This window comes from Pinus tabuliformis, chromosome 9 (assembly GCF_031772625.1).
Source record: "Pinus tabuliformis cultivar Carrire ecotype Pingquan chromosome 9, CPIR1, whole genome shotgun sequence".
NCBI lineage: Eukaryota > Viridiplantae > Streptophyta > Pinopsida > Pinales > Pinaceae > Pinus > Pinus tabuliformis.
Window position 1 is genome coordinate 1,311,857,748 of NC_142307.1, and position 26,495 is coordinate 1,311,884,242.

A 26,495-nucleotide genomic window follows, 5' to 3' on the forward strand; every position below is an offset into this window, starting at 1 on the left:
TGTTGGATAGAAACAATAACTCAAATATTTGTTTTGATGATGAGCCACATTTGTTGAATAGAAACATCAACTCAAATATTTGTCTTCATGATGAACCACATTTGTTGGATAGAAACATCAACTCAAATATAAAGTCGCGATGAATTCCAAAGAATCAATTCAAAACTATACACATAAAAAATATGAGAAATATTAAAATTTAATTAATAAGCACATAAAAGCTTAATACTTACAATATAACAAGATTCTTTTTTTTTTTCAGAGAGAAAAATCTGTATAGTATTATATTGAGACAATATAAAGAGTACATATGAGATACAACAAGAGCTAAAACACTAGCATCCTTGCGATCATATGGAAACAAGATCTTACAGATATAGGGCCATCATCATGAAGAACAGAAACATGGATATAGCAAATAGTCTGACAAAATGCAAGGAACTAATTCAGATGTAGAAAAAACTAAAAGCCAAAAAGAGAAAAACTGTGAAACATATCTGGATAGGGAAGAAAGCAAAAAAGATCAGATCATATTCTCGGGATGAAGAAATCCTGAATGAAGCATGTTCGGTCGTCCACAGATATCAACAAGGACCAAGCACCAGGCTCAAGAGATAAAGCATCCTTAGACAGACGGTCTGCCTGATCATTAAGGGAGCGGGGAATGTGCTTGATAGATGGCTGAACTAAATTGTTCCAGAAAAGCATAATCCGATTCATCCATCTAGAAAGATGAGGATAATTGATATGGCAGGCACCCCTGACATGGTCAATCATGACTTTCGAGTCCCCAAAAATATAAATGTTCTGAATCTCCATAAGCACGCAGAAAGCAAGCAGTCCAGCTAAAGCCTTGCCTCAACCAGGCTGTTTGTACCTCTCCCCCCGCTCCAAGATAAAAAATATTGCAACTTTTCATCCATGATTATATGAACCCTGCATCCACATATATTGAACTGTTTGGCCCCATCAAAGAAGGCCGCGGGCAGAGTATTGAGAGGGACAGTCTCGTCAATTTTTCGTTGCACATCCATCTTGGGTTCCTTGACAGGCAGCATACCGTGAGTGGCTAAAATATGTTGCAAAGAAGACATCAGAGGCTCTTTAGACTCCTGGAAGATCTTGGCGTTCCTCCATTTCCATAAGCACCATAAGACGATGATAAACAGAGAACGCCAAGGTACTTTTTGCACACTCCACCATTGGAAAGCATCTGGTATTGTAACAAAAACATTGTGAGAAAAACCAAAGAGCAGAGACAATTCGTACCAGATCTGTAGGGAGGAGCCACATTGAAAAAACAAATGAAGGTTGGTTTCCTCTGTAGCCTCACATATGGGACATCTACTCGGACCATGCCAGCACCTCCTTTACAAGTTGTCCCATGTCAAATTGCGGTTGTTGAATACCAGCCACGAGAATAATATCATTTTAAGAGGGCAACCCAATTTCCAGAATTTAATGGGAAATATAGAGCATGAGATTTGGGCCTTTGAAAGAATCCTATCCGCATATATGTCTCTTACTCTAACAAGCAGTTTTTTATTTGGAACACTCCATATTAGCATATCCGCAGTACCAGATCGGTGGATGCCCAAACTGCATAGAAAGTTTAATACGAATTCCAATCTGAATGAAGCGTGACAGGCATGTGAAGTTCATGTGTGTCTTTCCAAATAGGGATAGGGCCGCACCAAGATGAAATAATTTTATCCCACGTGAATATGCCATCTCTAAAGAGAAAAGGTAACAAATGTTTAGGGATGCACGAGTGCCCACGATCGCCAGCAATGGAATCAATGCCGATGAAGACACAGTCGCCAGAGTAAAGGTTCCAACTTAGGCATTGCAGGAAGTAATGTTGAACTTTCCTAAGACTGAGCCATATAGCAGAGCCGTGGCTAATTCCAATAGATCCCCTCCGATACCAAAAGACAAGATCTTTATCTTGCAGGTATTTTTTCCTGATGGATGAACTCCATAGACCTTCTCCGAAAGTGGCCCTCGTCAACGATTTACATAACAGTGCTCTAATGAAAGAACGCATGTCGAGCAGGCCCCAACCACCGTACTTCTTTTGCATAGAGATCATTTCCAGTTTCGTTAGGTGGATTTTGATTTGATTGGAACTTCCACCCCAGATGAAATTAGCCAGCAATCGATTTATCTTGAGGATAATGCTAGCCGGAAGAGAGTAAATATGAGCCCAATACACCGCTAACTGCGTTAAGACCGACTGTGACAGAATGAATCTCCCGACCAGAGAGAGTTTCCTATGTTCCCAGGCCTAGATATTTCTAAAGAACCTTTCCAGGATCCAATGCCAGTCAACACTAGAGTAACCTTTGGCTTTTAATTGAAAGCCCAGATATTTCATGCCATCTTTAATCGATTTTAAACCAATACCGAGTAGATCAGCAATCCATATAACCATTTCCAAGTTTGTATCATTATGGTGAAGAGAAGATTTACCTTTGTTAATATATAACCCAGAGGCCCTCTGGAACCTATTTAGAATCTCGTTGAGGCATATCCATGTCGACCTACACAACATGGCGAAGATGAGCACATCATCTACAAATAGATTATGTGAAACATGGATACCCCTACAGATCCTAACCGGCTTGCACCTTTTATCCGCCATGACACTGTTTATCTGAAGACTGAGAGTGTTCATAGCTAGAATAAATAAGAGAGGTGAAAGGGGGCATCCTTGGCGAAGTTCCCTTTCCACAGGAAAATATGGAGAAGGAATTCCATTAATAAGCACTAAATAATGGACATTTTCTACACAAGACATGGTCCAATCAATGGATTGTGAGTTTAGTCCGATTTTAGCCAGCAAACACCTCAAGAATCCCCAATCCATACAATCGTAGGCTTTCTGCAAATCAACTTTAAGAATGGCCGCATCCATAGATTTTGTTATCATTGAAAACATACATTCCTGTGTGATGGCAACAACATCCAATATATTGCGGCCTTTTAAGAAGGCATGTTGATCCATAGTGAGGAAGGAAGCCAGCGTCGGTTTCAATCTTTCCGCAATAATCTTGGATATGATTTTAAAAGATATATTGCATAATGATATCGGTCGGAAGTCATGAAAATATTCCGCTTCGTCTTTTTTAGGAATAAGAGCAATCAGAGTGGATGAACTTTTATGATGAATACTTCCAGATAATTGGGAAGCCTCTACCATCCGCAACAAGTCATCTTTGAGAGGGTCAAAAAAGTGAATATAGAACTCAATGGTCCAGCCGTCCAGGCCTGGACTTTTATCCTTACAAAATGCTTTTAGAATGCCAAGAAGTTCCCCCTTAGTAATGGGCTGGAGAAGACTCGCGATACCATCAGCGTCGAACATAGTAGGTGCCAATTCAATCCCCCAGAGAACATCCTGAATGTCGCAGCGTTCCTTCCTTTTGTATTGTGATTTAAAATGCCGCAATGCTTCATTTGTGATATCTTGATGGGATACGAAGTATCCACCATTTCCATCAGCAATTTTCCAGATTGAGTTTTTGACCCGCCTAGCATTTGCAACTTTATGAAAATAACTAGTGTTCCGGTCCCCTTCCTTGAGCCATAAGGCTCTGCTTTTGAGCCTCCATGTGGCCTCCTCCTGAAGAAGAAGTTTTTGCTTACTGATCTCCAATTCCCTTATGCGACACTTAATACTGAGAGGAAGATCATTTGTACAGGTGGAGCCAATGAGTTGATCCAACTCCAATTGTAAATCAAGAAGCAACTGCCTGTCCCTTTTTTTCCTGTCTTGTTGCCAGTCCTTTGTCACCTGTCTCATTACCACCATTTTTTCCCTCAAATCCATCATTGGAGGGGATGATTCTCCGGCCGATAGCTCCTTCCATGTTTTCGAAATAAGCGAATTGAATTCAGGGACCTCCAACCAAGTCCGATTAAATTTGAAAGGGTAACCCACTCTGATACCCTTCACCCTCCAGCTTAGTACAATAGGCCTGTGATCAGAAGAAAAAGCCGCCCCAATATATGAGAAGGGCATGCCCATTTTGTCGATGACGCTCGCATGAATAATGAAGCGATCAATCCTTTTTGCAATATAAGCATCGCCCGATCTGATTAAGATTCTTAATCATACATATTCACGCCATTTTACCATGCATATTATTAGTGTATAAATGGACTTTGTTACAATCCCATGGGCCAATGACATGGTTTATCAATAACACATACCCAAAAACCATAACTCATTTCATAATCAAAATATTTTATAAATATTTTACTTAAAAAAGAAAAGAAAAAAAAGTCAACTTGAAAATATACTATTAAAACAAAACATTTTAATGTGGACAACTCGGGGGCATAAAAAAAATGTTTCAATTACAATGTTAAGTAAATTATTTCAATGTCAACTATGTATAGATTATATAAAACAAAAAAAAAAAAAAAAATCTAATGGTTAAAACATTTTATTAGGGTGTTGCTTAAAATAAAAGAGATGTGTAATCCCTTCCATGCTGAGCATGGAGTTGACACACAATCTATATATAACCAACATATTAACTCCTTTTAGAGTGCAAAAGTTGTAGATTACTCCCAGAAATTTGATCCCTCTTAACCCTTAAGAGATGTGGGGCTAGCATCCATTTTTGTTGGTTACTCAATAATGTTGAATAGTTAAGATAGATAATTTTTCCCTCAAATACCATCACCAATAGTAAGTATACTTATCCAAAATTAATTATTAATTATGTTGATACGAGCCGATATTGTTTTGCCAAAAGGTGATCTCTAGTCCATACCCAATATGGAAGAGATGTTGTAAGGTTATGTAATTTTTTATGCTCAATCAAATTAAAAATAATAATAATTTAATAATTAATTAAATTAATAGATAATTTACTATAGGAGGTTTTTTGGCTCCAGCTTTTGAAAACCCATAGTTTTGCTAATGAAAAATGTTTACACCTCAAGCTATTTGATCTTGATCAACATTTGATACATCCAGAATTATATTTCAATAATATATATATATATATATATATATATATATATATATATATATATATATTATTGAAATATTATACTTCTATTATAGTTTTTTTATAAATATATAAGTTTTGTAATTTAAGTATGTATGATATATATCAAAAGTTAACACAAATATTTAAAAATAATAAATGAAAATAAAATTTAAAAATTAAAATATCTTTTTTAAAAATACATATATTTCTTTTATATATTGAATTTTTATTTCTTTTATATATTCAACTTTTATATTTATGGAAATATTATATTAATAATTTTTTGTAAATATATAAATTTATATAATTTAAGTGTATATAATATATAGTACATATATATAAAATAAATAACGATACAATTTAAAAATTAAAAGAATTTTTTAATTTACACATATATAAATTTTATATTTTGTTGAAATTATACTTCTATTAAAAATATTTATAAATATATAAATTTATATAATTTAATTTGATATGATATAAATAAAATAATAATAATTTCTTTTAATATGTGTGTGTGTTGGGAGGGGAAGATTAAAATATTTTTTAATTCATATATATGGAGTCATCTAGCGAGGTGGAGGAATTGCCTGGATTGTCAAAAGTGGCTGGAATCCGGGCAAAAATATTTCAAAAAATCTTGTAGAGGCAATGTTTGAATCGTGTTTTTGATAGTGGAAATGGATTTACCAAAATCCTTCCCAGATTTTCTCTAAATATAATCGGAAATTCCATACCTTTCAAGCCAACTCCTCCTCCTCGTTAGACTACTGGTGTTTTTATATATTTAACTTTTATGTTTTATTAAAATGTTACACTTTTGTTATAATGTGTTTATAAATATATAAATTTATATAATTTAAGTGTGTATGGTATATTTAACTTTTATGTTTTATTAAAATGTTACACTTTTGTTATAATGTGTTTATAAATATATAAATTTATATAATTTAAGTGTGTATGGTATAAATAAAAATTAACGCACATATTTAGGAATATTAAAAGACAATAAAATTTAAAATTAAAATATTTTTAGGACAATAAAATTTAAAATTAAAATATGTTTTTAATATACATATGTTTCTTTTATTGCATTGGGAGGTGCTTTACAGTTTAGTATGTGGGCTATGTTAAAGTGGTGTAAATGTGTTTTGTAAACATTTAAATGTTAGCTCAATTAATAATAAAAAATTACAAGTAATAAAATTCAATTTATTATATTGTAATTTTGTTTTTATTAATAAAATTATGAACAATATTTTAGGTAAAGAAATTCATAATATACATTTCACATTAAAATATATAACATATAAATAGTAGCTATAAATCAAGATCTCTTTTACCATTTAAATTAAAATAATTATTTTGTAACCATATTTAATTTTAATCAATAAACACATAAAAACTTAATACTTGTAATAAACTTACAATATAAAAAGATTCTAAATCATGGATCTTCATCCCCATCTTACCATGGATATTATTAGTTTGAAAATAGGGTTTGTCACAATATCACAGGCCAATACCATGGCTTATGAATGCCATATTTCATGCCACATGCAAAAAAACCATTTCACAATCAAACTATTTTATAAATTTTTAATTTAATTTAATTTTATGACATTTTTTTAATTAAATCTAAAAACAAAAATCTTAGAATTACTTTTGGGATGGATCTATCTCATTGATAAATGTTTTAAAATTACTAAAATGAGAGAAACTTGGACAATGTAAGTGATAAAAAAAATATTTCAATAACAATGTTAAGTAAAATATTTCAATGTCAACTATGTATATATTATATAAAACAATTGAAAATAAAATAATGGGTAAAACATTTTATTATTTGTTTCAATTTGGACAATGTAAGTGATAAAAAAATATTTCAATAACAATGTTAAGTAAAATATTTCAATGTCAACTATGTATATATTATATAAAACAATTGAAAAAAAAAATAAAAAAAAAATAATGGGTAAAACATTTTATTATTTGTTGCTTAAACGAAGGAGGTGTTTAATTCCTTCCACGTTGAGCATAAAGTTGAAACATGGTGTAGATATATATAACTAACATATTAACTCCCTCTTTTAGAGTGCAAAAGTTGAAGAAATGTTGCACCTTGAGAGAAATTTGATCATTCTCAACCCTTTTTTGATAGATCTTAGGCTGACATGGATCTCTATTGGTTACTCAATAATGTTGAATGTGAAAATCACATATGATAGACACTTTTCAGTTCAAATTCCATCCCCAATAATAAGTATACTTATTCAAAATTAATTATTAATTATGTCCATAAAAGACGATATTTTTAAGCCAAGAGGCACTCTCTACCATAGTATGGAAGAGATGTTGGAAGGTTATGTTTTTTTATATAAACATTTTTACTCAATTAAATTACATAAAAATAAAATTAAAAATTAAAAATAATAGTTAATTTACTGTTGGTGGTTTTTAGACTCAAGTTTTGACAACACATGGTTTTTCCAATGACACACACACACACACACACATATATATATTAATATATTATCAGTCCAACTTTTCTATAATTCATCAAATTATTACATTGGATAATCATGATGCCCATAGCTCTCCTGAACTCACTCTGACTAGATTTGTTGTGTAACAACCCCAAGTTAAAAGTTCATGTAATAAAGTTAATAAAGGAAAAATAAGACAAAGGTCATAAAACACATATTCCGAGTTTAATGTTGGGCAAATCATCCTAGTGGGCTTCACTTTTTGTTTATTGTGGCTGAGGGAAATTGGCAAAGGCTTTGAGACAACAAAAACATTATTGGCACTTATTTTATGAAAATAAAACAAAATAGGAGAAAATGGAGGTGAAAGGTCACAAGTTGCATGTTAGGAGGAAATTGAAGGAAAATAGAGGGAAAATGAAGAAATTAGAGGCAGCAATAATAAAAATACATCATAATTGTTTGTAGAGAGGAGAAGAGAACCAAAGAGGAGAAATGAAGGACAAGGAAATCAAAGGAAAGCAAGGATCAAGCAAGGAAGAGTTGCGTCAAGTAGCTTCAGTGGGAATACTTGCAGGTAACAGGTTGCATGTATCATTTCCTAGTTGGTTTATGCATGTATGGTATATGCATGTGTGTATTTGGTTCATTTGTTGCCATTAGCATGGGTTTTTTCTGGTTTGATAGTGATTTCAGCCTTGCCTTGCTATTTCTGGATAATCATGGTGTGATGGGATTCATTCTTAGTTAAACTTTTGATTTCCGGAAGGTTTTGGATCTAGGTGAGGTGGTCTTAGGAAAATCCCAAGGGTTGGGGGTGGAGATGGTTTTCTCCAGGGAGCCCTTGACAGGTGGGTGGAGACAAGAAAATTCCTCAAGGAATGGTGAAGGAATACTGAGGCATCCAAGCTTGGTTTGGTTTTGTGATCTCACAACTGGTTTAGGTGAGATCACACTAGTGTGAGGGTGGAGGTGGTTTAACCTATGGATTCCCTTGGTTGTTTATGGATTGGTTTATACCATGAGATCCCATATTCATGCTTAGTCAGATGGTATGTGGAAGTCACTGACTTGGTTGGTTTTTTCTTATGTTAATAAAATCTAAGTTCCTATTGTATTTCATAAGTAATTATACTTATTATTATGTGGCTTTAATGGTTGTTCTATCATTGTTATTATTTTGGTTATATGTTAGTTATAAGCATGGTTTTATGACATATTCAAGTTGTGTCTCTTATAATGTTTGATTGATAAATGAATGGTTATTGAATGCATTACCGAATAGATATTATTGCAGCTACTATGAGAGGGCATTAGACCTTCTTAATGATTCTCATATAAGTTTCAGATCTTTATGTTCAGATATGCATTCATGACCTATATATTACATGTTCTCAATGTGTTTGATGGAATGACTGTCATTTATAGACTTGTTTAGGTCAAGTCCTTGTCTAACTTTTGTGTTAAAGGCTTTTTCCTTGTGTCATTTTTTGTTTTGGAAAATTTCATTAAGTTTTGGGCAGAGGTCTAGATCCTAGCCCTAAAAAAGTGGCTCAGATCTTGGGGTTGAATGCACAAAACTAAGTAATTTAGATCGCAGTTTTTAGGATGCAAGGTTATCCATGCGACTGGAGGGTTACAGTTGTTGGATTTCCTTGTTATGTAAGCAACTGGGAGTCTAGATCACTCAAAAAGCAAGTTAACTCAAGGTTTGAGTACCTGGAGTGGTTGTTTATCTCTTAGGGGTCCTGTAACACCTAAGGGAAGTTAGTAAAGTTTCAAGTTGTCGATTCCACTTCCTGAATTGTACTTAGGAGGTTGAGTCATGTTATAGTAGCCCTCTGCTCATGTTTACCCTGACAGACTAGTGAAAGTGGGTAAATGTGGGAGGTGGCGTTATAGAGTGGTATTAGAGCATGGTTCAAACACTTGGACTAGATATGGTTATGGTTATCCTATTCAGCCCATGTGGCTAGATGCATGTGGTTATGCATGCATTTTCATGGTTATGGTTTTCATGCATGATGTTATGGTATGCAGGTGTTATTGTCACGCATGATGTTGGAATATTGATGCGATTATGATTAGATTATGATTATACATGTATCATGATAATGTGGATTGATTTTGCAGATGAGATAAGCCTGCCTTGAGTGACATTTTGGTATGATTTTGGTTATGATGTTTATTTGGTTTATCTAACATGGTATACTTGCAAGAAGAAGGGAATCAAAGAAGATGAGAAAAATGGTGGACTACAGTTCACATGACTCTCCCTATAGATCAATTAGGAAACAAGGAGATGAGTACTCTCCTATATAGCAGATACATTGAGGAGTTTGAGGGAAGAGATGAGAAGTTGCAAGGAAAAAAATGACAAGTTGGTTGAGGCTCAAGAAATACTTGCAAGGGATCAGGATAAGCAGGAAGATGTCAATGCAATCATCCTTTAGAGTTTTTCAAAATTACAAAGATAGGGACAGTTGAGGATTAGTCAAGAACATGAAGAGAAGACTAATGGGGCATATGGTAGTAGGTCTTGGTCATAATACAGTTTGGATAGAGGGGACATAGTCAGAGGTGGAAGACCATTGGGTACACCTGATAGGAGCACTAATATGTATGGGTTTCATTCTAGTTCCTCGTCTAGGAGACATTATCATCATCACCGCCATCATCCTTATAGGAGGAATGAGTACTTGCTAGAGGAGTTCAAGAAAGTGAAGTGTAACACCCTCCTCCCACATCTACCTAAGTAACCATGCCAACTAGGTAAACATGGAATGAGAGGCTACTAAGCTTGGTTTCGACCTCCTATGTGACCTTAAGGAAGTGGAATCGACGAAACTCATCAACCAACCTATTCACATCAGCAATGTAAACCTCAAGAGACATGTCAGCCACTCAAACATATTGTCCTAGGGTGCCACTAATGTTCTGGACATCCTAGACCTCAGTCACGCCCATGCTATAGGAAAGAGAGTGTCTAGAAACCCAAATTCGCTCTCACAGTCTTGAATGCCAATGACCAGAGACTAAATTTGTCAGTGCTATGCCAACGACTCTGGTATTTGAGCCACTTTTTCAGGCCTAGAGCCTAGGCCAATACCCATAATGGAATGATAACTCAGTAATAGTAAAAGAACAGAGAAACAATGAGGCAAAAGCAATAAGTTGAACAATACCTTAATTGAATCTCTACTAGCCATGACAAGCATTTCGTCAAACATATCATCAACATATAACCTACCAGTGTAAACAACAAAATTAAGTGTAGGGGTCTCATACTTATCTGCGAATCACTATGAACCATTGTTACCTCATTCCATTTGCTGCATTATCATCTATTAGGCCATAGATACATTTTTCATCCATTTACAAGTAAAAACATGATGAGATTCATATCTAGTTGTTGTCATAAAACATATACATAACCAACATAATAGGGATAGAAATATCATAAGCATATCAACCATAAAATCCACATATACATCAGTACATTTACACATGAAAATCAAGGGAATGAATTTCTCATTAATGAATGCAATAAACCAACCGGAGATGGGACTACCACGTTCCACCTGACTATAGAATGGCTGAGCCAAATCTCTCTTCAGTCATTCACCCTCATGCCATATTCCAAGCATGAATGTGGGACTCAAACCAAAAGAACCAACCAGAGCATACCGAGGTTAAACCACCTCACCCTCATCAATAGAAACTAGGCTTTACTATAATCCATCCCAGATCACTAAGCCAACACAATGAAAACATCATAACAAGATTTACCATGATCTCCACCCGATCAATAGGCCAAAAAAGCATGGATGCCACCAGATTTATCCACCTACACTGTGAGGAATTTTCCTGTCTCCTAGTCTCTCAGGATTTATCGCAAACCAGAGTTTGATCCAGGGATCACTATGCCCTACACCGAGACATACTCTCTAGTCTTTACCGTACATCCCATCCCGGGACTACTAAGCCGAACAAAGCACAAACCACCCCTTATATTTATCGTATATCCCTCCATTCACAGGCAATGATTCCTAGGCCCACCGAGGCCACACAATCCTGGCTTTAGCACACCCCATAGTCTGATTCAGGGGTCACTAGGCTAGTGGTTTTACCGTGATCCACAGTTTGGTTCAGGTACCACTAGCCCATGTGCTCTATCATTCGAAGATCCACCCCACTCAGCTTTGAATCCATCTGGAAATCCAGCTTAACTAAAACATGAGAACCCCATCACACCATGGCTATTCAGAAATGACAAGGTTGGGCTAAAAACACTGTTACACCTCGAAAAACCAATGCCATAACAGCAAAGAACCACATGCAATACCATGCATGAAAAATATAGCAAGGAAAATACACATGCAAGATACCTATAATGAAGCCTATTGTAGTTTCTTGATCCTATATTTCCCTACTTTATCTTTGCTTCCTCTTTCCTTCTTTTCCTTTCTTGATCCAATGCCAAAATGCTCCAAGAAAACTCTAAGTGTCCAAGAGTGAGAAAGAGATAAAATAGAAGAGAGCTCCAAAATTGAACTGGTCAAGCTTGCTAATTGATCCTCATAAGCCTTTTTATCAATGAGATCTCCATTTTCTTCATTTTTCATTATTTTCCTTCATTTTCCTCCTCACATGCAACCTGTGACCTTTCACCTTCCTTTTCTCCTAATTTCCATCATTTTCATAAATAAATGTGCCAAACATGCCATTTTGTGTTTCCAAAGCCTTAACCATTGCCTTTTCCAATTTCCTTGTCCATTAAACAACCAAATTAACACCCACACTAGGATGTCTTGCCCAACATTCAACTTGGAATAAGTGTCCCATCAACCATGGTCTTATATAGTTTTACATGGAATTTTCACCAAGTCTGTTACAAAACCCTCCCCCTTAGGTGACACTGCCCTTGTTGTTTAATGACACCTATAACCAACAAGACTACTGAAAACAAAACACACTTCCCATGGAGCTTTATAACACAACCCATTCTAGTATTTACAATGAATGACTTGCTCAAAAGAAAAACATCATGACAAAATGACAATATAATAACCATATCACACATTGGACTTTATAACATAGCTCATTATAGTATTTATAATAACCACATATACGCATATGCACATTTGCTAAAATATCAAATAAAAGGATACCATGCATGCATCTATAACAAGGGAATCCAGAGGCTCACACCTCCACCCTCAAAGTAATACCAGGATTCACTTCCTTCCCAGGAAGGTCAGAATCCACTGCAAAGTCAAATCTACATCCAATGTCCAGCGTTATAATCCAACACCACTTGTCCTCTCAGTGAACAGTTACTGACTCATTTTTCCAGGGCGCACTCCTAATGTGCGTTTGATTCCATCTAGAAATTCTAATGACCAAAACCAATATATTTGCGACCTTCCCTTCTCTTCTACACAGTCCCTCGGGAAATCCAATCACCCCCTTCCATGCAGTCACTCACCTTCCAAATTCCCCGACATCCTCTATCCCGAGAAATCCATCCCTCGGAAAGGCTTCCTTGCATCGTAAAATCAAACAACCAAGGCATATACCTACCTCAACCATCATACTGGTCATAGTATGCTCATGGAAATCAATGGACACTATTGGGTACCAGTGTCCCACAATGGCCCTGCTCCTAAAGTGCTTAACCAACATAAGGCTGCCTATTCCAATTTCTTTTGTTGCTACTCCCAATTCTTGCAGTCAATTTCAACCACCCAATTGGGCATGTTCATGCATTCCTATTCCAATCACATAAGTTCCATTAGATTCAAATAAATTGAAATAACCTCAAATCATACCTCATTGGTAGTTCATCAATAAGGTACACTTGCGATCCTGTTTACTTCCTATCACAACAAGTCAAACTAGCATCTTTGACCAAATCATCATGTATAAACATATCATATCTGTTTAGCTCAAAACAAAACCATCATAGATCAACATCATAAATCACATGTAACCATCATAAACTAGAATCATAAATCACATGCATAATAAAACTGAAATAAAATATTTATACTTATCCTTTAATCAATACTTGGCTTCCACCTTTGTCCTTATTCCGTACGCACTCTGGATCGGTTGCCACACTCGACAAACACCCAGTGACTTCTCCTCAACCATGTGCACATACACATAGTTAACATCACACACACATCATACAACACCATGCAATACATGCATCTACACCATTACCATATGTACCACATGTACACATTACCACCTGTACACTGCAACTACCTGCATAATGTGTGCACAACATCACATGTACATGACACCACCTTCAAAATGTGTACACAATGCCACATGTACACTGCACCATTGTACAACATGTGCACAATACCACATGTACACAGTACCACATGCACGACATGTACACGACACCACATGTACACAACATCACATGCATGACATGTACACAACACCACCTTCACATAGTGCCACGTGTCCAACATATACACAACACCACTTGTACAACTATCTACACGATAACATACATACATAGAACCACATGTAAAACATGCATGCAACACCACATGTACATCTCACTACATATCCAACATGTACATAGCATCATCAGTACATAGCATTGCATATCCAACATGCACAGAGCACCATACACATACAATGTCAAATATACATCATGCGCATAGTACAATATGTACATAGCACTGGATATCCAATATCTACATGGAACCATCTATACCCAGCATTGCATATGCAATATCCGCAAAACACTACATGCACAATAGTAGTACCACACATCCAAAACCACACTGTCTTTACCAAGCAACCTTGCTTCCAGTGTCTTATCCATGCTTGTCCTAGCATGTCGCATACCACACTGATTTCATTTCATTGTTGTATCCCTCAATATAACTTGTACATAACATAAACATAATATAATCACATAATATCAAATCATAACCATATGATATTGAACTTGTATATTTGTCATGACTACTCTTCTCAATTGATTCCTCATAAGACTAGGAACCTCTTCATGCCATTCACTTGCATAAGAAATCATTCCTCTACAAGGACGATTCCTGATGACTCTGTCAGACAATGACATAGATACATACATAGATACATACATACATACATATATAAGCATTATCATAAAACAATCATCATTCTGTTAGACAACGACATACATGCATACATGTATACATATTTAAACATCAGCATAATCATGATCATAGCATAATTACCAGTTAACATAAGGTCTAGGTTAAGAGAACTTCCTTTATATGTGTACAACTTGTATAACATTAAGAACCACCATTACCAACTTAGCCAAGGCATCTGATACCTCAGATCCATTTACTTTACCTTTTCTAGTTACCTTTCACTTGTTTGTACTGCCACCATTTGTTTAACACTATGGACCAACCATTCCAACTGACTATCATAATCTTACCTTTTGTTGCATTTAATCATGCACAGAGCTTCATCTAAGTCTTACATTACCTGTTGGGTACCACAAATCTCTCCCTGAGCTCCATTAGCTTTCCTCTTTCCCAAACAATTCCCAAGACTCAAAACATAAAAGTCAATACTAAGAAACAACCAAGAAGAAAACCATGAAAACCAAAAGCAATATGACACCACAAAAAAGTGGCATAGCTATGCACCAAACACGCGCAAAATCCCAAATCAAGTGAAACAATTGAAAAATACCAAAAGCAAAATACTAACCATGGACACCATGACTCAAACCCCATGGTTCGCAAGGAAATATCAACTTAAACCTTCTTCTAGATTTCATGGAAGTCTCTTTTCCATGTAATCCCCTGCATCATACTGTCATAAACACATAATTGTCAGTGCATAAGTAAACATAAAAATACACCAAATACCTAATCTGGTTGTGCCAAGCACGTTTCCTTGTAGCTGAACACGTCCATGCCATCTCTCAAGGGACTCCAAACCCCTTGGCAAATCCACCTATAACTAGAGACTAGCTAATATACCTATCAAATACATATCCACATAATTTCAGACAAATCAAGGTTAATAATACTTCCTGTGTTCAAAACACTCATTCGTTTGGAATTAGGGTTTCCAACATAGCCCAAGGAATTCTTGTCTGATACCTTTCTTTTACCTTTTTAACTTGCTACAATTGAGGCTTACCATGTACTGTCACATCACCCACTATTAGTTATATAAACACATCAACTATTAACTTGTCACACTAATACCAAGCATGTTCCCTGCAACTGCTCACACATGTCAACCACATGTTCCAAGTATCAGGACAATTATATCTATCAATTTGAAATCAACTTTTACAAGCATTCATGTCATAGCCCATAGTCAACTCATAGTCATTAAACATAATGCTACAACTATCAACTACATTCAAGTACATATCAATTGTCTCAACACATATGTATAAGTACAACCATCTAAAGCAAAAACATTTGAACACATAATCATATTATGCAATTCATCAAACGTTCAACCAACTTGCAACCATACCATGTTAAATAAATCAACCAGATGATGTAATAGACACCAAACACTAAAACACCCAATAGACGACAAAATCAAATGGTAAAGCACCAAGTATATGATGTAATAAATCTCATACCTTAATGCATCTCAGGGGAGGCTATCTTGTATGCACAATCAATCCATGTTAGCATGAAACAACTTCACAACATATCAACTCAAACATAAATCATGATGTCCATAACAGTAACTAACTAACATGTTCACATCATAAGCTCATAATCATTTGTTGTTCATCCATAACAATCACATATGTACAATCATTCTAGAGTAGTATGATACCATATCACAAATATGTTGGCTCATACCTGGATATCGCAACGATAACCATATTCATAGGTTAAACCAAGGTAACACAATACATATAACATCAATATCTTCAATGCAGTGAACATAACCATCACACATATGACCAATCCAAATTACAACATCAAGATCTCAATGAAATAATCCCAATCATCAATTTAATAGCATATAATAACAATAAGATATATATCATTCTCATCAACAACATATAACCTAATCATCAAGTTATCTAACATAAAACTACAATAGAAATGCATACAACCACAGGTTACTATCATTCATGACTATCCAAAACATGTGCATATGACTACAATAATCAAGTAGAATATATCATGTATGTAACCATAACATCAATAGACATGTATATAAACCTAACGTATATAAGAGTCCTTGACTTACATACTTGCATTCCAAACATAAAATACCTGTATGAAGATCTGCTCTTACTCCAAAGTCCAATGCTGCAACCTCATTGTGATGATCTGCATCTCCTACTCTATCTCTACCAACACATTAGCATCATAATGTACCAATATCACCCTAATGACCTAAATTGTATATTATTACTTCACAAGGCATGTTTGACCTACTATTCATGCATAACTATAACCAAGACCATTCATGCATAATGACTGCATATAGACATATAATACATGAGTACCAAACCATATACACACCATTCTAGCTAGAGTCCAATCATTAATGCATGACCATATCAACTACACAAACCATGACCTCATGCATGAAAAAAACCATTACTCCATTGTACACATTGCCACATGCAACCATCAACATGCATAAGCAATGCCTAATCAACTACACATACACATGAACACATGTAGTCGAGCATAAGTGATCAATACTTGTAACTAAACCTACAATATGGATACATGTAATCAAACATACAAGAATGCAACCTAACATACAAGGATGTAATCAAGTGACATACAACAACATGTAAGCAGCATATAACAATATGTAACCAGTCATATACTCATGATGATGCATTCCACAAAATCAACATCAAGTTTCTCATGATAACCTTACTACAACTATGATCAACATCATGCAATGCAACAAGAACATGGAATGCAAGTGTAAGAGACACACATGAAAATGACATGCATGCATGACCAACACACATCGCTCATCTGGTTTGAGGGGTGAACCATGCTCTGATACCACTCTGTAACACCCTCCTCCCACATCTACCCAAGTAACTGTTAGTGTCAGTCTTTCCAACCTTCCTCCAGTGATCAAACGTGCTCTTACAAAGTGATTTTGAAGTGTCAAGGTCAAATTTTGTCATTTCAGTGAGTCTTCAAGCAAAATTTGGTCACTAGGCATTAGTTCTAGGGTTTGCTCTCACTCTTTTCAAAGTTGCCCAAATGCCAATCTATGTCACCATTCAGCTGAGTTTATCATCATTCATAGGGTTGTCATTATCATGTCAGTGTCTAATGAGTCATTTTACACCTTGTTCATGCTTCAGTTGCACCTAGGCAAGGTCATTTCCCTCTCCTAGGGTTTTGAAAGCTAATTTCTCTTGAATGGTCAAATCATTAGCAAAACTTGTATCCTGATGTTCATACACCTTCCCCTATCCTTAAAGTACCTTACCAAATGCTTCCCATCACTGAGATTCCCCAAATTCCTCATTTTCGCACAAACCCTAGTTTCTAGCTACAACCTGGCAATTTTCTAGGTTGGGCCTGTGTTTTGCCCTTTTGGACCCCTTCCCCTCACTCAATCTCTGAGATTCCACTTTCCCCTGCTTCCTAACATCCCTCCCTACTTCCAAAAATTTCCCCAAGAATTTAGAAGCCCCTTATCCCCTTCATTTCGCTTCATTTCGACAAAATCCCTTGTTCCACACATCGGGATACGTTGCACTCAAATGATGTTTCAGAGCAATAGAAGATGAATTTTGGAAAACTGAGAGAGGTTTTTGTCCACAACATGCCAAAGAAGAAAAACCTCCTTCCCTTTTTGCACAGGTGTCATGGTTTTAGAGAAATGTAAAAAATACAATAGCTAGATCCAAGGAGGTTGGCCAAAGCACTAAAACGAAGGAAAAGGCTCGATCCCCTCCACATCTTGGCTGAGGCTTTCGTGAAGGATAATGATGCTAAATGACTTAACTCCAGCACAAATTTCAAAAAAATTTGAGCATTTTTGGTCACTTCTGAATTTTTGGGCAAAAAACAGGTTTTCTCCACCAACACGTCGCGCGCCGCGCGCGACCCTTTCGATGGGCAACTCCTTTTCAAGAAAACTCAGCATTTTTGGATTTTTCATGCAAAGATACACTTGCTCAGCAATTTCCAAGAAATTTCACCAAGTTTTGGGCCTCCAGAAAGTCAAAAAACAAGCAAAAAATGACTTTCTGCCACCTTTTTGACACACAGGAAGCCGTCTTGGGAGATTGCAATTTTGGAGGGGCAAATGGCCACCAAATTCAGAAATTCCACTTGGGTTAGAAAGCAGACACCCAGACCTTTCCAAAAAGCCCACTTTTTCCTCATTTGGACACCTATAAGTGCCTCAAAAGCAGCTCCAAAGGCGCACGACGCGTTCAGGATTAGGGCATGACGTGTTGGGCAGTTTTCACAGAGATTCACCTACAGCTCAGCAAAATGTAGTTTTGACTGGATTTGACTTTTTGGAGTAGATTTTGATCTTCCTTGTTGTAAATGATGTAATTTTATGATATTTTGACACTTATTTATCTCTTCTAGAAGATTCATTCATGAGATAGGCAAAAATTTAATGAATGAATTGGTTTCCTAGCTTATAGAGGCAAGTTGTTTTGACTGCCTAGTTTTCAGTGCTCAGTTTAGAATTGGTTGAAACAGCTCCTAGGATAGTGAGCTCGACCCCTAGAGGCAAGGAAAGATGTTATATTGCCTATATTATGTACTTTCTTGGTCATTTTCATGGTTGGACTCTTGAGGGAGAAAGCTCTATTGTATTACTCATTGTATCTCTGCAATTTTGGCAAAGGAAGAAAGACCAGGGTTTTGCAGTCCTTTTTGGGATTCCTGTGGTTACATGTATTGATGGTGTGTTTCTCTTTGTACTTGTAAGTTTGTTATGTGAACCATATTCTTACTTTTCCTTCTGCAAATTAGGCAAATGAAGTGTTAAAGTAGAATTCATGATTGTCATGCTCTGCTTTTAAGTTTGCTTAATATTTATGTTTTCATCTGTCTAAAGAGAACTCTTGAAGGTTTGTTGCTCTCTTTTGCTCCTCACCGGTCATTCCTATCCATTCACTTAATTCAAAGGCATCAATACAGTCTCCTACCTTGCCCCAAAGAACCCCCTGCAAAAACTGTGTCCAATCCCCGCAACCAAAATTGCCTTTTCCCGATTTTCCACCAAAATCCTAAAAATCTCAAATCAAACCTTTTATCAATTTACTAGCCTAAAATCAGTGTTCTTTATTGGTTATCTCGCCCGTTGAAGATCTCTACCGAGATAGACCGGAGAGAGCCCTCTCCTGCCCCGTAGGGCTAGCTACGAGGCTAAGTGGTTTGATGTTGCCTTGGAGTTTACCTTTCTCAGCCTGAGGTGAAATTTCAAGCGCTAACATATTGGCGACCATACTGGGGAGAACAAACTTGTTTGTGGGTTGATGTGTTTGTTTCATAAGTCTTAGACGGAGCCTGAAGTTATGCCAGGTAGCCTTCGAAACGCTTTTGCTTTGCATAAGCGGAAGTAGATAAACGCTGCTTCAGTCCATCTCTGTGAGCTTGTGAATACAACACTTCATTTGCATTTTACCCCAGTACATGTATCAAGTTCAGATCTGATTGTTGATAGTGGACAACGATCAGACACTGACAAGGCTGAAATCATTCACCTGGCGACTCTTTTCACTGAAGAATCCAGCCACCTGTGCTTCATGGTGACTTCACTGCAGAGAGATCAGTAGCTTTGAGCTTTTCAAGATGGATCGGATTGCAAGAAGATACGCTCCCCTGAGCCGAGATCACATCCCTGGTTTTCCAAATAAAATTCCGAAGGTAGATTGGTCAAGGAATTTGCCTACATTTAATGATGATGGTAAGAAGGATGCTGCTTTACATCTAGTTAGATTTCATATGCATATTCACAAGTTGAAGGTGGATTTTCCTGAAGATTGCTTGATGAAGATATTCCTGGCCACTCTGGAAGGTGCAGCTCAATCCTGGTATGAAAATTTGCCGCAGGCCTGTATTTACTGTTTAAAGGATTTTCATGCTATGTTCATTGAACGATATCAAGCATCTTATCCATCATTAAATTTAGTTCATGACTGTTGCAAACATGCTTCAACTTTTATTGAAAGCCTTGAGAAATATTATGAAGATGATAATTTTATGGACGTTGAGATTATGGAGGCTCTGTATGAGAATCCATTTCAGCAGCATAAAGAAAACTTAGAGAATTCCCATCAAGATGATCAGGACATTTTGCAGCAGAATCAAGATCAGCAGGTTGAAGATAATATGGCTGAAAATGATGAAAGGGAGAATGACATTTCAGATCTGCCCACAGAAGACAGCAGCATGCAAGTAAGTCTAGTGTTGATTGTAGATTGTGATAATGTCCAGTCAGCTACTCCAGGTTCTGTTGAAATCATTTGGAATGCAGAAGATACAGTAATTCATACTGTTAGTCCATCATTAGAACACGGCCTTCATGAAGAAGCAATCCAGTCAGTTCATGAACAACAAGGTGAGATCTTTGTGCAAGTAAGTGATGAATCTCCTTTCAATAACTCAGTAATAAATGATAGTCTGAGTGCCCTGTCATATGAAGATAATTACTGTTTAAGCAGAAGAAAACAAAAGGCATTGTCTCCTTTGCTTGAAGAGGAGATAGATCAGCTCTTGAAAGGTCTTGTTACAGCCCAAGCTATAGCATATTTGCAGTGCACACATAGTCCGGAAAGTGTTGGGAAAACTTCCTCCTCTGTTGAAAAAGATGACTGTCTTGTAGATCAGCAAATAGATAATGTTTTCCCTCACAAAGATGATAATCCGGCTGTCATATCATTTGAAGATGACCTACCATATTGTCAGACAACAGAAGATCAGAGCATATAGGATTACCTTTCAGATTCTTCATATGTTTCATGTGCTGAAATATTTTTCCAAGAAGAGATCTGCTCATCTACCTGTTCAAAGTTTTTTGAAGCTTATGAGCATACTTTTACTGAAGCACATGATGAAGGCAGATCATAATTTGAAACAAAGGACACCTTGTTCTATCAGCAGGAGGTGGCAATGGCAAATCTTCATGTTTTTTACGATCCTCTAGCAAGTTTGTTGCAGCCAGCAGTGAAAGTGTTTATTACAGTGTTTTGTTGCAGCCATGGTCAACTATGTTTTTGGATGCCCAGTGATAGGTTTGTACTGTTGACCAGAAGATCTAATCAGGAGAATCAATCAAGAAGGCATCTGCTTGATTGGTTGCATTGGCATTTTGATATAGTTTGATGGTATATTGTCCTGTAAGAAACACAGGTGTTTGTCATCATGATTTCAAATCTTGATGGACTGCTGCCCTTCAAAAAGCTTTGAAAAGTCTTGTTTTAAGTCAGTCATGAGTCATTTGTGTTTGGTCTGTTGAGTGAGTTTTTCAAGTTATTTCAGTTTGCCATCGAGTCGGTTTGAGTCAAGTTTCAGTTAAGTTTCAGTCAGTTTTTAGTCAAGTTTTCATTCAATAAATGAGTCAAAGTCTTGTGTCGTTTGCCGAAATAATGGACTCCATAGCCCAATGGATAAGGCGCTGGTCTGCTCTCCCAAAGATCTGCGGTTCTTGGCACCTCCAAGGAGCTACCATCCCCATTGGAGCCAATGTTAGTGTCAGTCTTTCCAGCCTTCCTCCAGTGATCAAACGTGCTCTTACAAAGTGATTTTGAAGTGTCAAGGTCAAATTTTGTCATTTCAGTGAGTCTTCAAGCAAAATTTGGTCACTAGGCATTAGGTCTAGTGTTTGCTCTCACTCTTTTCAAAGTTGCCCAAATGCCAATCTATGTCACCATTCAGCTGAGTTTATCATCATTCATAGGGTTTTCATTATCATGTTAGTGTCTAATGAGTCATTTTATACCTTGTTCATGCTTTAGTTGCACCTAGGCAAGGTCATTTCCCTCTCCTAGGGTTCTGAAAGCTAATTTCTCTTGAATGGTCAAATCATTAGCAAAACTTGTATCCTGATGTTCATACACCTTCCCCTATCCTTAAAGTAACTTACCAAATGCTTCCCATCACTGAGATTCCCCAAATTCCTCATTTTCGCACAAACCCTAGTTTCTAGCTACAACCTGGCAATTTTCTAGGTTGGGCCTGTGTTTTGCCCTTTTGGACCCCTTCCCCTCACTCAATCTCTGAGATTCCACTTTCCCCTACTTCCTAACATCCCTCCCTACTTCCAAAAATTTCCCCAAGAATTTAGAAGCCCCTTATCCCCTTCATTTCGCTTCATTTCGACAAAATCCCTTGTTCCACACATCGGGATACGTTGCACTCAAATGATGTTTCAGAGCAATAGAAGATGAATTTTGGAAAACTGAGAGAGGTTTTTGTCCAAAACATGCCAAAGAAGAAAAACCTCCTTCACTTTTTGCACAGGTGTCATGGTTTTAGAGAAATGTCAAAAATACAATCGCTAGATCCAAGGAGGTTGGCCAAAGCACTAAAACGAAGGAAAAGGCCCGATCCCCTCCACATCTTGGCTGAGGCTTCCTTGAAGGAGAATGATGCTAAATGACTTAACTCCAGCACAAATTTCAAAAAAATTTGAGCATTTTTGGTCACTTGTGAATTTTTGGGCAAAAAACAGGTTTTCTCCACCAACACGTCGCGCGCCGCGCGCGACCCTTTCGATGGGCAACTCCTTTTCAAGAAAACTCAACATTTTTGGATTTTTCATGCAAAGATACACTTGCTCAGCAATTGCCAAGAAATTTCACCAAGTTTTGGGCCTCCAGAAAGTCAAAAAACAAGCAAAAAATGACTTTCTGCCACCTTTTTGACACACAGGAAGTAGTCTTGGGAGATTGCAATTTTGGAGGGGCAAATGGCCACCAAATTCAGAAATTCCACTTGGGTTGGAAAGTAGACATCCAGACCTTTCCAAAAATCCCACTTTTGCCTCATTTGGACACCTAGAAGTGCCTCAAAAGTAGCTCCAAAGGCGCGTGACGCGTTCAGGATCAGGGCGCGACGTGTTGGGCAGTTTTCACAGAAATTCACCTACAGCTCAGCAAAACGCAGTTTTGACTGGATTTGACTTTTTGGAGTAGATTTTGATCTTCCTTGTTGTAAATGATGTAATTTTATGATATTTTGACACTTATTTATCTCTTCTAGAAGATTCATTCATGAGATAGGCAAAAATTTAATGAATGAATTGGTTTCCTAGCTTATAGAGGCAAGTTGTTTTGACTGCCTAGTTTTCAGTGCTCAGTTTAGAATTGGTTGAAACAGCTCCTAGGATAGTGATCTCGACCCCTAGAGGCAAGGAAAGATGTTAGATTGCCTATATTATGTACTTTCTTGGTCATTTTCATGGTTGGACTCTTGAGGGAGAAAGCTCTATTGTATTACTCATTGTATCTCTGCAATTTTGGCAAAGGAAGAAAGACCAGGGTTTTGCAGTCCTTTTTGGGATTCCTATGGTTACATGTATTGATGGTGTGTTTCTCTTTGTACTTGTAAGTTTGTTATGTGAATCATCTTCTTACTTTTCCTTCTGCAAATTAGGCAAATGAAGTGTTAAAGTAGAATTCATGATTGTCATGCTCTGCTTTTAAGTTTGCTTAATATTTATGTTTTCATCTGTCTAAAGAGAACTCTTGAAGGTTTCTTGCTCTCTTTAGCTCCTCACCGGTCATTCCTATCCATTCACTTAATTCAAAGGCATCAATACAGTCTCCTACCTTGCCCCAAAGAACCCCCTGCAAAAACTGTGTCCAATCCCCGCACCCAAAATTTCCTTTTCCTGATTTTCCACCAAAATCCTAAAAATCTCAAATCAAACCTTTTATCAGTTTACTAGCCTAAAATCAGTGTTATTTATTTGTTATCTCGCCCGTTGAAGATCTCTACCGAGATAGACCGGAGAGAGCCCTCTCCTGCCCCGTAGGGCTAGCTACGAGGCTAAGTGGTTTGATGTTGCCTTGGAGTTTACCTTTCTCAGCCTGAGGTGAAATTTCAAGCGCTAACATATTGGCGACCATACTGGGGAGAACAAACTTGTTTGTGGGTTGATGTGTTTGTTTCATAAGTCTTAGACGGAGCCTGAAGTTATGCCAGGTAGCCTTCGAAACGCTTTTGCTTTGCATAAGCGGAAGTAGATAAACGCTGCTTCAGTCCATCTCTGTGAGCTTGTGAATACAACACTTCATTTGCATTTTACCCCAGTACATGTATCAAGTTCAGATCTGATTGTTGATAGTGGACAACGATCAGACACTGACAAGGCTGAAATCATTCACCTGGCGACTCTTTTCACTGAAGAATCCAGCCACCTGTGCTTCATGGTGACTTCACTGCAGAGAGATCAGTAGCTTTGAGCTTTTCAAGATGGATCGGATTGCAAGAAGATACGCTCCCCTGAGCCGAGATCACATCCCTGGTTTTCCAAATAAAATTCCGAAGGTAGATTGGTCAAGGAATTTGCCTACATTTAATGATGATGGTAAGAAGGATGCTGCTTTACATCTAGTTAGATTTCATATGCATATTCACAAGTTGAAGGTGGATTTTCCTGAAGATTGCTTGATGAAGATATTCCTGGCCACTCTGGAAGGTGCAGCTCAATCCTGGTATGAAAATTTGCCGCAGGCCTGTATTTACTGTTTAAAGGATTTTCATGCTATGTTCATTGAACGATATCAAGCATCTTATCCATCATTAAATTTAGTTCATGACTGTTGCAAACATGCTTCAACTTTTATTGAAAGCCTTGAGAAATATTATGAAGATGATAATTTTATGGACGTTGAGATTATGGAGGCTCTGTATGAGAATCCATTTCAGCAGCATAAAGAAAACTTAGAGAATTCCCATCAAGATGATCAGGACATTTTGCAGCAGAATCAAGATCAGCAGGTTGAAGATAATATGGCTGAAAATGATGAAAGGGAGAATGACATTTCAGATCTGCCCACAGAAGACAGCAGCATGCAAGTAAGTCCAGTGTTGATTGTAGATTGTGATAATGTCCAGTCAGCTACTCCAGGTTCTGTTGAAATCATTTGGAATGCAGAAGATACAGTAATTCATACTGTTAGTCCATCATTAGAACACGGCCTTCATGAAGAAGCAATCCAGTCAGTTCATGAACAACAAGGTGAGATCTTTGTGCAAGTAAGTGATGAATCTCCTTTCAATAACTCAGTAATAAATGATAGTCTGAGTGCCCTGTCATATGAAGATAATTACTGTTTAAGCAGAAGAAAACAAAAGGCATTGTCTCCTTTGCTTGAAGAGGAGATAGATCAGCTCTTGAAAGGTCTTGTTACAGCCCAAGCTATAGCATATTTGCAGTGCACACATAGTCCGGAAAGTGTTGGGAAAACTTCCTCCTCTGTTGAAAAAGATGACTGTCTTGTAGATCAGCAAATAGATAATGTTTTCCCTCACAAAGATGATAATCCGGCTGTCATATCATTTGAAGATGACCTACCATATTGTCAGACAACAGAAGATCAGAGCATATAGGATTACCTTTCAGATTCTTCATATGTTTCATGTGCTGAAATATTTTTCCAAGAAGAGATCTGCTCATCTACCTGTTCAAAGTTTTTTGAAGCTTATGAGCATACTTTTACTGAAGCACATGATGAAGGCAGATCATAATTTGAAACAAAGGACACCTTGTTCTATCAGCAGGAGGTGGCAATGGCAAATCTTCATGTTTTTTACGATCCTCTAGCAAGTTTGTTGCAGCCAGCAGTGAAAGTGTTTATTACAGTGTTTTGTTGCAGCCATGGTCAACTATGTTTTTGGATGCCCAGTGATAGGTTTGTACTGTTGACCAGAAGATCTAATCAGGAGAATCAATCAAGAAGGCATCTGCTTGATTGGTTGCATTGGCATTTTGATATAGTTTGATGGTATATTGTCCTGTAAGAAACACAGGTGTT